This window comes from Vigna umbellata, chromosome 1 (assembly GCF_029865625.1).
Source record: "Vigna umbellata cultivar VRB3 chromosome 1, Vumbellata_1.0, whole genome shotgun sequence".
Classification (NCBI taxonomy): Eukaryota; Viridiplantae; Streptophyta; class Magnoliopsida; order Fabales; family Fabaceae; genus Vigna; species Vigna umbellata.
The window spans coordinates 95,531,199-95,544,736 of record NC_142165.1 but is presented as its reverse complement, the minus strand read 5'-3'; the positions used below and the strand labels follow the sequence as shown (position 1 = coordinate 95,544,736).

General features: G+C 29.0%; 1 pseudogene; it reads right to left on the bottom strand.

The window, feature by feature from the left end:
* Positions 1-7,724: 7,724 nt before the first annotated feature.
* Positions 7,725-9,754, bottom strand: LOC124838141 (protein DETOXIFICATION 49 pseudogene; annotated as a pseudogene).
* Positions 9,755-13,538: the final 3,784 nt, after the last annotated feature.

The following is a 13,538-nucleotide window of genomic DNA, read 5'->3' as shown; positions in this document are numbered from 1 at the left end:
AAAAAAATTGTTATGCTTAGGATGGGAATATACAAAAAATCTAAGTTGTGTATACTTGTATTTGGATAGAAAGGATGAATGGAAGAGAATGACTAAAATGTCGTATCATAGACAGATGCTAAGGAAATAGAAGACAACGGGAGAGAACAACTATCAGGTTCAACTTTGTTTTGCTGGAATTTCCAAAATATTTGAAATTTTCATACTGATACTTTTTTTTTATTTTGTATTCTTTTCTTTCCTTTAAAAATCTCTCATGGATAGTGATTTTTCTTTGAAACATTGTATACCAGTTTTAAGCAACTACGTATATTTTTACGATTTCAGATATTTTATTAGATTTTTTTTTATTTGTCCTTTACTAATCATTAAAATACAATAATGTTAATATTTTAATAAATTTTAATATATTTTAAAATATTAAAATTAGTGTCCATCAATATTTTTTGAGAACACAACAAACAAAAAAACAGTAAAAAAAATTCCACAGAAAATTTAAATTCATATTTTTATCCATGATTATTGATAAAATTTTGCATTACAAATTTATTTTTTGGTTTAGAAATGATCTTTTGATTTTTTTTTTTTTGAGTGTACTCTTCATGGTGTTAAATCTCCTCCCCTAAAATAAACTCAATACCAACAACAAGACGTGTTTCAGTTTCAAATTAACCGGCTAGCTGATGTTCAAATAAAGTTATAATATAAAGATGAAATATTTTTAGGAACAATTTTACAGGTTCAAAGGATAAAATATAAATTAACGAAGAACATATATTTTTATTATTTTAATAGTTATACATATAATATATAAAATATAAAAGTAATATTTTCCCTAAGTCTTAAGTTATTTGTATATTTGTTTGTTGTTATGACTATGACCGAGTAAGATGAAAGAGTTTTTGCCAGTGTAGATTCATAATGATATATTTATTTTGTGCACGAGGTTTCGTGTACTAATGGAAATCTTTTCTATAGTTTTATAACAAAATTTTTAAGAACAAAACAATTAAGGTAAAAGATCGAAAATTTACTTACAAATTTAGGAAAGTATTGATGATTGTGAGAAACTAAGGTAAGAGATAGTAGATTGATTTACAAGTTTGGAATATAATGGTGAGAGTAGAAACTTGAAGACCCTATGATAAACAGTTGTGGATTTAATTGTGTTGTTATTGAAAATGTGAGATCATAATTAGATTTTGATGATAAAATAAAAAGTATATCATTGACAGATAGTGTTTAATGATGAGATTGAATAATATAAAGTATATAGCTAGTGATTTATGTAGATCATTGATAGATTACGTTAGTTTGAATTGAGTTAATGTTATTGGATCTTTTGTTTTATGAGGTTGTTTCCTTTGAACGTAGTTGAATTGAAATAAATATGATTCGAGAAAAAAATTATTTTAAATTATTAAATTAGTTGTTCTAGTTAAATTAGAACTAAAAAAGTATGTGAGATTTGTTCATCTCACTTAAATAATCTAGTATTGCTTAAGTGAGAAGATCTATTACTTAAGTTATGAATGATAACTCAACTTAGAGATAAGTCAATGATCTCTTTCTTGAATTTTGGTGGCTGATGTATAGTTGATCACTTGAGCTAAATAGACATTATATCAATTTTCTGCTTTGAGAGTTTAGTCGTTCAAATGTTCCAATCAGACTTAAATGATGATATTTTGATGCTAATGTTGGACTTTTGGTAAAGAATATATAGATTGAAATATTTTTCTTTCTAAACACCTCGATGACTTGTTAATGAAATATTTTCTTTGGATTTAAATTAATTGAACAAAACAATTTATTTTGAATGTTTTATTGGGTGCTTAATGAGTTTTGATGTGGAATGCTTTTTTTTTTTGGAGGAATCACTTGTAAGTAATTTATGTGAGTTAAATATTACAATATAGGTAAAAGTATGTTTGACATTATAGTGCAGACATTAAGATTATAATAAAGTTATATGGTATCAAATTTAGCACTAAAAAGATAATACATAATTGTGAATATTAAGTTATAGAATTCAATGAGATATCTAGATTTTATTGTTACACCAAGTGATATAAGTATACACACTAGTGTAGACAACTATTTTAACAATGGTTAAAAAGTATCACAATTAGTTCAAAATCAATAATTAAACGTATGAGATGGAGATAACTCATAAAAGTTTTCACTGCCTAATTACAGATAAATACTCATGAGATTTCACAAATAAAATTAAAATTAAAATGATTAGATCACTAAATACATAAAATATTTATGATAGATGTTAGTTTATGCATTAAATCTTAATATTATTCTCTTCAAAAGAATATTATATTTTTATTTATATTGTGAGTTGTATTTGATAAACTTATGTAAAGATATATAAATATTATTTATCTATTATAAAATCTAAATTGTTAAGTTACCTTTACTTTGTTTCATCGTATTTTTGTCTAGATTGTATTATCATCTTATTTTGACGTATGATCATATAATTCTATGAAGCAAGTACAAGAGAATCCTTTAGAAGTTAATAGAATGAATATTATATAAATTTAATGTCATATATTTCGATGTGAAGTATGCTAAATATGAGATTGAAAAAATAGTATGTAATTTACATATATGTTTTATTTATTATACATATTTTGGAGTTTTACTAGGATGATTTGATTGGTAGAAACAATTGTTATGGGAAAAACATCCGTATTGTACGAATGTGATATATGGATGAAATTAATAATGAATAGTCAAACTTATCCAAATAAATTTGATAAAGTAAAATTGTCAACATCCATTTGGTTGCTTAATTTATGGTTGTACAAAAGTAGCGTTAGACGTGCATATTGACTTAAGGAATAATGTATTGCAAGTCCTTTTTTGTTTTAATCACGTCTCAACTGACTCACCTTTTACATTAAAAAAGCAAGAGTGACCCACATTTGTGCTGTGTATCTGGACAATGTGTGCTGACGTAGAGTATGAGAAATGTTATTAACATGTTTTTACACACTCTAGAAATGTACACCCCTCTCTCTGTATACATTAAAATTTTTTATTTTGAAATTAATTTATAAAATTAGAAATTTATATATAATAATAATAATAATAATTTGTACTTTTTAATTTTCTCTGATTTTATATTTAATACTTTAACTACATATTATAATTTATCATATTTAATAAATGTAGTTTTTAGTATTATTTGAAATCAATTTTCCTTATAATATATTACTTATGATATGCATTTAATATAGATATTTAATAAATTTAATAAATGTAATATGTGTTTCTGTATGTAATTTTAAAAAAGAATTAATTGATAAAAAAGTTTTAAGATAGAAATGGATATATAATACTATGAAAAATTAATCTCACATAAATTTATACGATAACACATTGCATAGATACATCTTACTTAGAGTGTGTTACTACGACAGCCATTGATGTAAGATTTTTTTTTAAATTTAATAAATGTAATATATGTACTTTTAAGCCAATATCTATATTATATTATATTAAAATATCGCTATTTTAAAAGTTTGAATTAATAGACTTTAAAATTTACATTTATATATATAAAATTTAATTATCCAATTAACACTTTTAATATTATTAATTTACATATATAATTTAAATAAGAAAATTATAAATATATACTTAGAATTTTAGAAGAAATTTCGTGACAGACTTTTTTCTCTTTCAATATTATAATTATTAATGTCTGTATGGTTACTTATTGCGTGTTATTTTTTAATATAATTATGTATACTTAACTTAAACCTAGTGTTACAATTTAACATAGTAAGATTAAATTATTATATATACATATTTAAATAATAAATTTACGTCACAAATGTAGTAAGAAATAAATTAATTACTTTAATTTTTAGTTTGATATTTTATTTTTTTTAAAGTCATAATTTCGTTAAAAGAGTTCGACACACTCCATATTATTCCTAAGAGAAATGTGTATTATATATATATTATTTATATTAATCCATTTATTATATATTATAAACTGATAAGTTTTTTTCTTGATGTATAAGGTTTCATACTTAATCATGCCAAAAGCAGTGCATTACAGCGAGTTATAGTTTTTAGTTGTTTTCTTCTTTCTTATCAGGGCAGAATAAAGAGATAGTTTTGAAAGAAGGTTGTAATGGTAAATTTAAAGTGATTAAGCTATAGTGTGTAAACAAAAATCGGGGCCATGGTTAGAATTTTCCAGCAGCAAAATTCCAGTTATCAATATTTTTCAAAGCCCCCAATATTTACACATACAAACAATTGAAAAATATGATATCGGTGATTGGAAAAACAGACAAAAGATTTTCAAACAATTACCACAAGGAACTGGCGACCATCCGACACATGTCTTGCGGCAACGGAAAACGAAAAACAGTTGTTCTTAGTTGAAGCTACCGTATTGAAAGAGAAAAGGTTGAACAACACCCAAGGTTGAATAGTTACCAAGTCGAGACATTATCAGCATGACTCTTAGATTGCGTAGGAATGGAATTAAGAAAAACACAACCTCTTCACTTTTCATTATGTTCCTATTTCATCCAAAGTCAATATACATATAGGAGAGTCTTTTATAAATGAAACTCCTCTATCCTCTATGATGTCTTGGAATTCGGTGGAACCTGAATAAAATGCATTTTATCTTAACTTTAAAATACATATATTGGAGATACCACATTAGATTATTACTTTATGATATATATATAAGTAAAATAATTTTATCTTGGTTTGTTAATCCAAAATCCCACGTGTGTGGTGTGTGCATATTCTTTGGAATTTCAATACCTAGGCCATTTGATTTCTTACATGATTATGATAACACTAAGTGTGAACACTGCTTTCTGACACAAATTCAAAGATTGGTTATTACACGTTTAGCTGCTTTTCATCTCCTTGCAATATTATATTATTGCACGTGAATTTTATGACAGGCTTCGATCCTAACAAGTAACTGTTCAAAGGGTCAACATGCAGTATTGTTGATGGAAAAGAAAAGCCAAGCTTAGCTAGTGTAACATGCAGAATGTACAATGCTATGCTGCAAAATTTATTCATCCACCAAATACTAATCAAGTAGAAACTACAATGCGTTTTTTTATGCCAAATTAAGTAATCAGTTTAATATATTCTTTCTTTCTGACTGCTACAAATACTTGTTCAAAGAATACAAGTTTACATTGAAAGAGAACAAATTGGATTTGACTGAGATGAAAAAGATGACACAACTTTTTATATCTGATACATCTCGAGTTCATCACATGTACTAGTTTGGCTAATATACCAATATTATAAGTAATTCTCTTTCTTCAAATTAACATTTTGAGACTTTTAGTTCGAAATATTGTTTAAAATAATAAATAATAATAATCGACAGAATACTGGTCAGAGTGCGGCTGGTCAATTTTTGTTGCCGATAACCCGACATTAGACCTCAACCAAATCAGGGAAGGTAAATGCTTCTTTTATTCCAACTTTGATTCTACGTATGACTTAGTATTACTCCAAAACATTGCTTTATTATTGTTAAATGAAGTATTTCTATACACTTAAACATATGACTGCAAATAATTATTTTAAAAATAGCATAATTCTATAAGAACAATGACGTGCAACCTAGAATGATATAAAAATCATTCAAAATCAAAACCAACATGCGTGAGTTTTCTAAAAAATGTTTAATTATTTATTTATTTTTTAAGAGAGGCAAAATGGAGGTCTACAATTTTAAAACCTTCACAAGGCTCGTATAGTTTTCAAAACAAATAAAATATCATCAACAAGTTTTTAAACAATGCAAAATGGTTATTATCAACATCCTTCAGCTTACTCTAAATAAAAAATATATAATCCTACGTGGTACATTATTTTAAAAATATTGTCAAAATTTGCATTATATATTTGTTTTTCTATTTCAACTTCAAAAATCTCTTAATTGACTTTATTTCAATAGTATTTTCATTTGGAGTTAATTGTTTTTGAGGGTGAAAATACACTGAATGTATTATGCACGCACTTATACAAATAATAAGATAAAATTATTGTAGTTAATATAAAATAGACTTTCAGTATCAACTTGAGCTGACAGAAGTGGTGAAAAACTCACATCACTTAACTAAGAGATTAGAGATCGATTTCTAACCTTTGGAAACTTAGACTTACATAAAGATTAATTTTCGTGAATTTACTACGCTCTAAATAGGAGATCAAATATTAATTAATTAAAAACGACATGTAGAAGGGTCCAAAAATAGATGAATATTTTCAGAAGAGGTTTTAACTCTAATATTTCATGTCATTCCACTTCAAAATATCTTGACAAATAGCATACATTCAAGAGTGCCATGTACACTTATGAAAAGACCAACATGGAAACATCTCTGAAGGAAAAGGAAACAAACTTCGTAGATTAGCTGAAAGTATTTTTTTCTTAATAATTTATTACATTTATTTGAAACCATTACACACAAAACTCAAACATAAAGTTTTAAAGAAAATTGGCATGCATCACGTATTTAAAAGATATATTCTCAGATGATTATAAATATAGGCATGATTCGGTAAACGTAGTTGCTAACTTAGACTTTATGATACTCAATGAAAGTATTTACGTTTAAAAGTTTTATGGATACTTAAATATAATATTCAGGTGTAAAAGTGTGAATGTCCCTATTGGTGGAAACCATACGATATACTAAGTTAGTCCATGAATTACTTAATATTAGACTTTATCCATGGTCGACTAAAGATCAAGATGATAGAAACATACATGGAAGTCTGGCTTATCAAATTGTTAAATGGTTTTTTATTTTTGTTTTATTTTCTTTGTTTAATAGGAAAAAAAGAGCCGTACGTAATAAGTTAACAATTATAAACAGATAATATAGTAAAATAAAGAAAAAGAAATAGATATTATTGGTTTGATATGATATATATTGATCGCCTCATTATCAAGTTCTTGTTAGATTAGTGACAATCTTATGTAATTAAGTAATAATATATATTAAATATCTGTGAAAATTTGTTGGATAAGAAAATTGATATCTCTCCAATAAACTTTGTAGAAGTTGTGATAGGACTAAAAGGTATCAAGTGGTTGAAATTTGAAAAATGTATTATAAATATATATAAGTAAATTATTAGACTTTATTTCTTTTTATAACAAAATAACCAATGTTCAATGTCAAAAGATAATAAAGAATTTATGATATTTAGGTAGAAAGATAACTATCTAAAAATAGACAAGATAAAAATGGGAATAATAAATAGTTTTGTAAGTTAAAACCGAATAACCTATTTCACCTATATCTCACCACTTAAAAGATAATAGTATCTAATAAGAAAAGAGAGAGTTTCAAATAGCAACAAATTCTCGGTTTTTTTCTTTGACGAAACCTTGGTCGAATAGAAGAAAACAAGAGAATTCATTCCCTGCAAATTTAAGCAATATAAAATGGCTATTGACGCTATTGAATGCAAAACGTGGTAAGATGGTTAGGCGTTTACAATTGATGAGCATAGAAAGTAGAAAATACATGCACCCAAATCAATTTAATGAGAAGCAACAAAATTGAGTATATAGAAAGGAAAACATGGAGTAAGTTGACGATCTTTCTGGTTGTTTCCGTCGTTCAAAAGCTAAAAGATAAACCAAATGTGTTAATCGAAACAATTTTCAAGAAAGAGTATATTATACATTTAAATTCAATTAATAGATCCTGTGTTTGATTTTGCTTTTCCAACAAAAGAATAATCGACTGTATAGAAGAATAATCTTTCTATCTATCATGAATCTTGAATATAATAAACCATGAATCCTGCGGAGACTGTTGTGATGAGTTTGTTGTTACTCTATTACCAATCAAACAACTAAGTCAGATGATTCTTTGGTGGCACATGATCCCAAAAAACCTTCCTTAACTTCATGCTCTAGCTCTTTCTCTTCTTCCTCCTCCACCAGTTTTTTCTCCTCGTTAGAATCACATGAAGTGAGTTCCTTAGCTCTCAAAGCTTGACCCTCCCAATTGGTCCGCGCCAACACGAACATCATTGTGATCATACAAGACCCCTGCGCCGCCAACATCCCCAGCCACAACCCTTTGAAGTCAAACCCTGCAAAGAACCCCAACCACACCGCAACCGGCATGCCCACTAGGTAGAAGCAACCCAAGTTTATGTTTGCCCCCAATTTCGGCCTCGCCGTCCCCCTCAAAACCCCGCAAACCGTCGTCTGGGGACAGTTCCCGAGCTCGCAAAGCCCAATGATAGGCAACACCATCGACGTCAAAGCAAGGATTTCTCCGTCCCCCGTGAACATCGTCGCCCAAACCTTCCTCACCGAAATCGCGAACGCCAACGCAGAGAACCCCAATACGAAACTGAAACAGAGTCCCACCAGCGCCGCAATTTTCGCCCTCACAGGATTCCCCGCACCCAACTCGTTTCCAACACGCGTCGACACTCCAAAACTTAAAGACGACGGAAAAATGTATATCAAAGCCGTGGTTTGAATTAAAACCCCCATGGAGGCAACACTTGCATGAGGGTTCACTAACAACCCGCACAGTAAAATCATTATCTCGTACCACCACCATTCCAGACAAACCGACACGCAACTCGGAATCGCGAGATTCAGGAGCCTTTTCCACCCCTTGAAGCACGAGCTGGAAATACCCGGCCACGTTTTCTTGTGCGTGCCTGATGCCACAACGTAAATAACCAACGACGCGACGAGGTTGAAATTGGTGATCACGGCGCTTAACGCGATGCCTCCGATTCCGAGGTTGAGGACGGAGACAAAGAGGTAGTTGATGGGCACGTGGAGGATAATGGAGAGAGCGGCGCAGCACGTGAGAGGAAGAGTTATTGATTGGCTTCGAAGATAGATTCTTAGAGGGTGCAGCAGCGATTGTAATATAAGATCTGGGAGAGAGTAATATATATAGAATTGCGCCTCATTGGCTATGTCTTCTTCTTGGCCACACAGGAGTAATAGTTTCTTGATGTTGAGCCAGAAGAATGAGATGAAAAGTGAAGTTAGGAGAAGAAGGAGCACGGTTCTCTGCATGGTGAGGCCGAGAAGTTTGAACCTTTTGGCTCCGAAGGCCTGACCGCAGATGGGTTCCATTCCCATGGCGAGGCCAGAGAGAACAGAGTAGCCAGTGATGTTGGCGAATCCGATGGCTAAGGAGCCACCTGCGAGAGCGAGTTCTCCGAGGTGGCCAAGGAAGATCATGGAGATCATGGAGCGAGAATAGAGTAATAGACCAGTTAGGATCATGGAGAAGGATATGTTGGAAATACACTTGGCTTCGAGGAGGGCAAGGGACAAATGGGTTTCGTTGGGATTTTGTGTTTGGTGATGATGTTGTGGACATGTTGGGGATTTGGGGATCAAACTGGTGCACATGTTGGTCTCAACCTGTAATTGGGGATTCGATATCTTTGGGTGGCCCTCATTCCTTTCACAGAAAGTTGAGGTGGGTGATAACTGGCGCATCGTTTCTTTGACAGTTTCTCACAAGAGACAAAGCAAAGAAAGAGAGAGAAGTGAGAGTTTACAACAGAGGTTTAGCTCGTGGCGAAATATTGCTCTTTGCAAGAGTGTAACACGGGGGGTTTATAAGAGAAGGTTTGAGCTATGAATTTTGGAATGTTCCATTCAAATGAGAAGTACCACACACGGCCACACGTAGGGTCGACACACACTAATGCCAGTGCTACAGAATACATTTACCAACTCAAACTCTGAAATTATTTTCCTTTTTGCTTTTTCAATTTCAAGCCTCCTTTTATGACCGACCAATAGCGTATGTCATATGAGAGTATATCACCATTTGGCCTGCAGCTAACACAATGGGGTGAGACCCGGAGGCCGCCGAACCGCACTCAACTCTCACCAAATGTAAAATAAAAACACTCAATCGATCAATTTTGCCGAATAATGGGTCAGACCAGTACAAATGAGTAAAATGATTTAAATGTTGAATGGAATTTTTCTTCTTTTTTTTCTCATGTTATTAATTAACCGTTGCGTTATATTCATGAAGATTGCTGAGCTAGATTGGAGGAGAATGTTTTCTGACAATGGAAACAATAAATTGTATTATTTTGGTAGAGACCCCGTGCTCAATAAATGGTAGCTACACTTGATTTTCAATTACTCATGTGACTGAATGGCATGTCGGCATTTATTAATAGGTACTATCGGCATTCCGGTTATGGGAATGAAGACATGTTGTTTTATTGGAGTGATTGTAGTGACCCTATGATTTAGTTGTTCAGCTGTGCTGCGTCTTGTAACATTATCAAAGAAATCCGGCGGAAGGATGATACTGAGTCCAATTTGGGTTTCACACGGACCACGATTCTCTCACGTTAGAAGTGCCCGCATTAAACAAGTTTAATAATTACTCATTATTACGCTGACAAAATACTTTTATATATATTGTAAATCCATAAATGTTACTTTTATTAGGATAATTTGATAACATTTTTTTATAACATTTTAGTATCATCTACGTATGTAATTGGTCGTTTATGATTATTATTATTGATTATAAAATAATTTTGGATCTATATAATATTAAAATGTTATTAAAATAATATTATCAAAGTATCATTATCTTTTTATTATTATAGAAACTTTTTACTTTAGTATACCCAGCAGTTTCATATTGGATGGCATTTTTTTTAGCTTATATAACTTGTAATGCAAACATTTATATTCATTGTAGGAGAAATTCACTGCTAAAAGTTGTTAGGAAATAAAAGAGAAAAATTATGTGGTGCCAAATACCACTCTATTAGAAGTAAATTGCGGTGGGCATAAGGTATAATTCAATATCTGGTTTGTTACCCAGAGTTTACATGGCGACATGTTTGAACCATGCACTCAAGACCAAGCACGTTGGAACTTCGTAATCAATGTTCATTGGATTTTAAAAGAAAGAAATGGAGAAAATATGTTGTCTCCCAACCTCACATTGTTGTCCTAGGTACACTACATAGGAGATTTATTTCTGTTACAATCAAAGCACGATTTCAGTTTTTAAGAAAATAAATCATAACTCAATCAGATATTAAGCATCTATTTAGATTTCAGTTAAAAGATTAAGCTGAAATCAATTAGAATTGAAAACAACTATTATAGCTTTTAAGTCCATTTAAAAATATAATTTATTTCTTCTAACTGAAATCCAGAAACCATCTTACAGTAAAGAAACATTTTCAACATTATAAGAAATATAGAAAATGTAAAACTTATACAAAACAAATAAAAGATTATATTTGTCTCAACATACTTTCGACTTTATGAATTGAAATAATAGATTAATTGTTATTAGTCCAACAAATGTTACTTTGAAGTTGTATATGTATTTAATATGAGTAGAATAATCGTATAAAATTAGTTCTTTCCTTTTATGTATCCTTATCGTAATATTCGCTTTTGTCTCTCTTGTTTTTTTTGTAATGATTTGAATTATATAATAAGTTATTCTAAATATATTTACATTATATTTGAATGAGTTTACTGTAAACATATTTAACATTTATGAATAATATATATAATATGATTGTCTGATCACTTTATAGATCCGATAGTCCAGTCAATCTATAATTTTAAAAGAACTGCTAAGATAGTTGAGTAATAAGATTAAACTGAAGTTAATAATTAAGAATAATTATGTTAAGTTTAAGAACAATTATTATTAATTGGGTCTTAATTAGGCCGGTACTAATTAAATCTATCCTGAAATTTATAAATACATATTTATGATATAAAAGTTGATTATATTCTTTGCATATTTATTATTAATGCTTTCATATTTTTACTGACTTTTGCATCCAAATGTCTTCTACTCGTAATGAATGTGAAACGAAAAAGAACTTTAATCCATGTTTAGAATTTGAAGATTATAGTGAGAAGATTTGATTTGATCCCATAAACCAAAACAAATAATAAAATAAATATAATATATGGTCAAATTGTTGGATTAAGTAAATTATTTTTAATTATACAAGGTAATAATTAAATTTTTTTATTGGGTTGGAGTAGATACATTAGTTCCTGGCAGCAATAACATGCAGATAATTGCGTAATCAATATTACGAGGAGATGAAAGAGTTTTAAAGAGTTTGTTGAGATACAACGAGCAATAATCCATGTTCCAGAAGGAAAAGCAAAATTCATCAACAATTTTAACAAAAAATTATTTTCGTCTATATATTTTAAAACATTCATTTTGTTTTTCTTTAATTCTTACATTTTGTGTCTTAAAATACGTGAATAGTTGTAGTCTAAGATTTTAACTACTTTTTATTAATTTAAAATATAAAATTTGTTTAATTAGATTTAAACTTAAAAATTATGGAAGCAATTAATATTCAAACATAAGGACCATAAACATCATGTAAATCAAGCGAAAATTGAATTTCAGGAAATTCAGGAAAGAAAAAGTCATGCAAATATTCTCACCTTGTTATTATCATAAACTTTAGTTTCAGAATTAATCCGTTTGCATAATTTTCATGATGATGAAACTAGTGAGATAAATTTTACATTTTGACTCCATGAAAGGAATTATAAATTATGTTGAAATAAAAAAAACATTTAAAATATGTTAACTTCGACTTTAGAGTTAGAAAAGACTAAAATGAATTTTATTTCAAAGATGGAGGAGAAATGTAAAGGTATATTTTAGCATAAGAAAGTAGAAATTCATAATGATAAATATTTTGATAGGAAAAAATAGAAAAAAAAAAACAATACTGGAATCATTTAAATCTCTCATCTTCTTACTATATTACTTTTATAAATTTTTAGAAAAAGTCAGAAGTTGGTTCATGTTTATTTATAAGGAATATTTATTAATAAAAAATTGTTTGAAATAATTTTTATTATAATAATATTTATGAATCTTTTTATAATACTCTAATAAATATAGAATAAAATTTCATTTTTTGAAATAATACTTCAATGATAAAAAAAAAAACTTAAACAAAAGCTTGCATAAACTCTTCTGCATTATTGGTCGCTGGTATTCCTTCTTATCACCCAAATTATTCTTCGTATCTTATACGCACGGGCAAGTATCAAATAATCCTTGGCGGATATAATACTTCACTAGACTTTATGGGATTAGACTAGTTTAATATAAAGTCTTGAAATGATCATGGATTATATTTACAAAAAATAAAATAAAAATTTTCAGTTAAGTTGATTAAAAAAAAACTTATATTCAATGTAATTTTACAGTCATGATTGTTTATTCTCAATAAATTATAACTCTAAATTTATCAAACTATATGCCATTAAAATTGAAAAGAGTGTCTTAAATTTTACAGTTTTGATTTAATTTACACTCATAAAATATTAATATGTAATAATTTTATATAAGTTTTTTTTATAATTATTACTTATTTCAACTTACACATGCATGTACTAATGGAATAAAATGTTGGAATTTTTTCTTGGGATAAATTGGAGAAATTGACCATATTACTACGGTATTAGT